The following is a 5691-nucleotide window of genomic DNA, read 5'->3' on the forward strand; positions in this document are numbered from 1 at the left end:
CCGCTCTGAGACCTCCACAGCTCTCTTTTGCTCCACCGTACCACAGAGTCACCATGGAAAGCCAGCTGTGGAGAAGCTGGGGTAGCTGTCTTGGTTACTCTGTCCAGCCAGGAAACACTAAGACCCAGTAAGCCTCTGCCTTCTCAACTGTGAAGAGAGGGATCTGACACATGCCTCCCAGGTAGGGCTGAACGCTCTGGCAAAAGCCTAGAGCCCCCACAGCTACCCCTAGACTCCCAGCTCCTCGGATGAGACATGGAGTTGAGGTATGAGTTGAATACCCTAGGCAGATCCAAGGCTTCCACCCGGCCCCAGGCTAACCAAGCTGAGGCCGCCCACCATAGGGCTTGCCTATCTGCAGGCAGCTCACAAAGGAACAATAACAGGAAACCATCCCAAGGGGAAGTGGGCCAGGGCCTGTTGGAAAACCTGCCTCCCTCCCAGCCTGGGTGTGGCTCCCCTCTCCCCTCCTGAGGCAATCAACGAGCTCTACACAAAGCTCAGCCCTGGACAGACTGCAGTGGACAGTCTTCAGCTCACTGATAAGGTAAGTGAGAAACCTCTCTCTACTCCTGTCCCATGGAGCTAAAGGTGGGAGGGTCCTGGCTCGCCCTTCTGGGATGGGCACTGTAGGACTCCCCTAAGGGACCACAGCCTCTCCGGAGCCTGAGTCTCTGCTGGGGCCAGAGTTGGGCTAAAGAATGTATATCTCGTAGTGTGCAAGGACGCAAATGGTTCTCTCAGAGCCACCGTGCGAGAAAGACTCATGAGCGTTATAAGGAGGCTGTTTTCCTCAGTGGAACTTCAGTGCCCCGAAGCGTCTGTGGATACCAGGCTCAAAGAGAATAGGGTTTCCACTGTTACTCAGCATGCTGGGACAGAGGACTGGAGTCTGGACCTTGGATTTGAGTGGGTTTGCTTTATGTGGGATGAGCAAAAACAGTTCTGCGATTCCCTTCCCTATCTACCAGGATTGGCTCTGCCTTCTGCCTAAAGGACAGGCTGGTCCAGAGCTAAAGGGATAGATTTACCAAGGTCTGACTTACATTGCCCCACTCCACCCCCATTATTCCTACCCACGACTCCTCAAAGGACTAGGGTGGGATTTGGGGAGCTGAAAGGGGTACTCATTCCCACTGTCAACGTCTCCCACTTTCAAGATGGGCATTGTGAGGTTCAGCTCTGGGCACTTGGGGTCCTATTTATGAACTCTCTTCCCTCATCTCCCTTAGACGCACAGGGCCTGCTTTGTGTTTTGGTGGCTGGGAGCAGGAAGGTAGCCTGTAGTTTCCCCCCCCCCACCCGCCCCCCAACAGCAGATACTCAGAGCCTAGAACTCAAGAGTCCCTGTAGCCGTGCAGCTGAGCAAAGTCTCTGGAAGGCCCTGGAAACAAGGACCTCTGAGCCAAAAAGCCCAGCTTAGAGAGAGTGACCCTCAGCACTGATCCCAGCCTACTCACTTCCATGTGGCCTTGGGACGGTAACCAAAAGGTCTCCAAACCTTCATTAGGAGAGGACATTTTTGGATGCAATTCTATTCATAATCTGTAGTGAGTGGTGCAGACAGTTCATGCAGAAAGAATATTCCAACAAAACAATGGCTCCTGGATTTACCCAGTCCCAAGGAGGTAGATAGGGTCTCTCTGTACTCAGAGAAAGCAATCGAGATCTGGAGGAGCATCAGTGTGAAAATTGAGTCAGGATGACAATAAGAACTTAGATCTAGTCCTCCACGGCACAGGCTCTTCCTAGAACCTGTGGTTACACAGGGTCTCTGGCTTCTAGACCATCAAGTTGAGGAAACAACTTCAGTCCTTGAAGCCCTTGACTCTGGTCTTTACTCCTAATGAGAGGCAGAGAGATAGTCAGGGAGTCCTGACTGGATTTACCCACTGCCCCATAGCAATAGGTGGCTGTGAATACCACAAAGATTTGGAACCCCAAAGCACAAGTCCCCTACCTCACCTCCTGTTAGGAGGTGGCACCCAGCATGTGAAAGGTAGGGCTGAAGTGAGAGGCCACAGACTTAGCTACCCCTGCCGCAAGCTCCTCTGGGCATCGTGTTCATTAGCTACCCCTGGAGGAATGTGGCAGGCAGGCAAGACTCTAATAACAGGGGATGACTTCAAGGTAGGAAGCTTGAAGGATCTGGGGGGTTGGTGGGATCTGGGTTCTTTAGAATGGGGCTGAATGCTGGCTCTCGGAGAGGATTTTGACAGCCCGAAACAATTAGCTATCCTCCGGTAGGCAAGAAAGTCACAAAACTCCCGTGCATCTGGCCTGACCCCAGTCATCTGTAGCCTGGAAAGTACCAGGTGACTCCAAGGGGCTCAGGGCAGTTGAGCCTCCGGGCAGCCCTTCAAATTCTAACTTTCGGAGCTAGGAGCTGGAAGACGTTCCCAGTACCTTGAAGGGGTTAACCTGCCCACCCCGTAGTCTCAGCCCGACCATTGTGCAGCTAAACAAGAACCGGACATGGAGCAGGAAGCCTGAAGGGCCACACTTTTTTCTCCCAAAGTTAATATGAGTCACAATTGCACGGGAACCTCAGAGACAGCAGACACTAGCCACCAACCCAGCAAAAATCTCAACCCTTGGCTGAGTGGACCACTTCTGGTTACTTCCATCCCCCCAGTTGACATGAATAATTCCCAAGAGACTGATGGGACCTCTGGGATCCAGAGAGTTTAGCCAGACATGAGGTCACATAGTAGTAGAAAGTGGGAAGGGGATAACCATACTCTGTATTGGAGTTTAGAGAAGAAGCAGTCATATATAACTTAGACCACAGCAGCCAGTATAAGGATAAACCGGGAACTGTCCTAAGAGACTGGAGAAATATAAAAAAATCCATCCTGCTCTAAGTTGGCATCGAGAGGAGAAATTACAGAGAACTTCTTGAAGGAAGAGTAGGGACCTGGAATTCTGGGGAGACTTACACAGCTCCCACAAACTCAGCTTTGGTCTCCTATCTCTCTGAGTCAAGAGGGTGATTCTTAAATCCACTCAGGGATGGCCTGGCAGATGCACAGGCTAGGAGGAAGAAATGGGGCTCATGGGTGGATGGATAGTGGTGAATAACATTGAACCCTGGAGAAGAGCAGGGAAATTGGAGATGAGCCTAAGGCAAGACCAGGAAATTAGGTCAGATGTGAGGCAACTGGTGGAAGTCACAGCTCTAGACCAGAGAGGACGGGTAGCTAGAAGTCAAGACACCCGAACACTTGGGAGCACTGTCTGTGTATATTGGGCTTCACCTCTTCTAGTCCTCCTGTCCAGGGATTCAGTGTTTGTTGCCTTTATTACAAATGCAGCCACTGAAGCCCAGATAGGGCAAAACACAGACCCAAGACCACAGAGGAGCCATAGGTCAGGTTCAAACGGGCAAACATATGGACCTTGTTCTGATGCCAATTGAACAATTGTTCCATCAACCCAGCCCAAGTCGGGATGCTCAGAGGAGGCTGAAGGACTCCCTAGGGTGGGAGTCCTCTGTCTGATGCTTGGGCCTCTCCATAGGAGACAGAGAGCTAGATTAAATGACCTAGCACTCAAGACTCACCGTAAATCAGTTTCAAATTGCAGACAAAATTTGATTCTATTGGAAGTCTCTATCTCAAAAGTTGTATTATAGAGGAATGAACAGTGTGATTGATTAGTGATGTCTGCCATGGGTATGGGAAGAGGTGAGTAGCAACACAGCCTATGAGTTCTAATTTGGCAGCCTTGCCTTAAGAGGCTCGCGGCTCAGGGATATATATTTTCTCTCTGAAGACCTGAAGAGGAAATTATTTCTTTGTCCTAAAGGGACAGATTTAACCCCTCTAATAGCAATATGATGGCTATTAGAGGGGTTATTTGGGAATAAGCAAGAGCTTTTCGTTGTTGTTGTTCAGTTAAACCAAGGGTTGCATTTGCTCTGACCACCCAAGGTGCTGTCTGCAGACATACATGGTTTTTAAATCCTGTGAGTGAAAAGACACCCAGAAGTGGTTTCAGAATAGAAGACTGAGCCACAGGGGGATCCTACACCACCAGACTCTAGACCTACCTTGAGTTTATGTACCTGAATATACTAGGATGAAGTACAGAGTCGGAACCAGAATGTTTCTGGGGAGAGAATGCTCAGGCTAGGAAGCAGAGGCTGGGCTGGGAGCTGCTGGCTATCGGAAGACTTCATGGAGGAGGTGGCCTGGGGCTCCCCTCACTCAGAGAGCAAAACTAGGAAGGACACTCCAGCATGCTGGGTATAGGACAAGTATTGCGTATTCTAGAAACTTTTAGGATGCCTCATGGCTGGAAAGGAGGTAGGAAGGTAGAAGATAAAAGAATTGGAGAGGTTGACACTCTGCTGGCCAGCTCAGGAGCTTGGCTTCATACTGGAGAGGTGAAAAGCTACAAGAAGAGCTTAGACAAGGGAGATTCAGAAGAGAGCACAACCACAAGCCAAACCAAGAGACAGTCCCGGGGAAGGGACAGGTCTGGAACCCCCAGGAACAGGTCTCAGTGCTAAACTGAGCTACAAGAAAGGAGAAAGCCTCAAGGGGCCAGCCCAAAGCTGGGCTTTGCCCTTCTAAAGCCCATACTGACATAGAGGCTCAAGAAGGAGGTAGGAACAGCTAGAGGAGCAGGGCATAGGGGCATGGGGAGCTGCATGTACCTTTCGATCCAAGTCCTGTCTTAGCTGAGGCTCAAAGTGTGGGGTAGGCAGGCTGAGAGTAACCCAGGGCCACACACAGAGCTCAGGCTCCAAAGCCACTGAGCACAGGCACACCCCCTACGTGTTCTGAGCCATCTCCACCCATCGCCCTGCCCCTCATCCCTGACCCAGACCTCCAGGCTGGAGTCCACAGTCTGCAGGGGGTTGGGTTGGGCTGAGCATTCCATCCTCAGAGGCCCTCCCTGGGGCTCCACTTAGCAGCTAGATCCAGCCCCAAGTCCTCACTGAAGGCCATAGGGTGAATAGAGGAGAGGGCCCTGCACAGGAGGTAAGGGAGTCAGCTCTGTGGAACTGCTATGGGAACATGCCTAAATACAGGGCCACTGGCCAATCATACCAGCTTCTAGAAGGATGTAACTCTCCAAGGAGATATAGATAGATAGATAGATAGATAGATAGATAGATAGATAGATAGATAGATAGATAGACAGACAGACAGTTTACCTCACTCCAGGATAGTGAATAGCCTCCTCAAACTGAGAGAAACTGGCAGCTAGAATCTAAGACTTAACTGAGGCCCTGATGAGATGCCTGTGGTCAGGGGCCGACAAACCCAAAACACTGGCTTTATGCCCTGCTGAGGGGCTCCAGCCGGAGCCAAATTTCCTACATCTGTTCAGCTACAAAGCCAGAACCTAGTCCCAGGGAGTCCCAGAGACACACTCCAGTGCCTACACACACACACACACACACACACACACACACACCCCTTCAGCCGGACCCAAAGCCAGTAATCTGTAGAACTCGAGGCTGAATCCATCTCACAGCCTCTTTGAGGCCAAGTGCGAGGGACAGATGAGCTGTAAGGACAAAGGGAAGGGGGACTTTGCTTGGTTTCCCACAGTGGGAGAGTGAGAAAACAACAAAACCCAAGTTCCCTCCTGGGACTCAGGCTGCATGCCAGTTCTCTCTCTTTCCCTCTCTCCCTCTCTCCCTCTCTCCCTCTCTCTCCTCTCTCTCTCTCTCTCTCT

The 5691-nt window shown here is 51.0% G+C and overlaps 1 protein-coding gene across 1 annotated transcript in view; it reads left to right on the plus strand.

Moving 5' to 3' along the window:
- The first annotated feature begins 420 nt into the window (after window positions 1–420).
- Window positions 421–5691, plus strand: part of Cdh5 (cadherin 5) — a 41522-nt gene continuing 36251 nt past the window's right edge. The window contains exon 1 of the mRNA XM_031341079.1: window positions 421–547. The gene's annotated coding sequence lies outside the window, so the exon portion shown is untranslated. The remainder of the gene's footprint in view (window positions 548–5691) is intronic.

This window comes from Mastomys coucha, unplaced genomic scaffold (assembly GCF_008632895.1).
Source record: "Mastomys coucha isolate ucsf_1 unplaced genomic scaffold, UCSF_Mcou_1 pScaffold22, whole genome shotgun sequence".
Taxonomy (NCBI): Eukaryota; Metazoa; Chordata; class Mammalia; order Rodentia; family Muridae; genus Mastomys; species Mastomys coucha.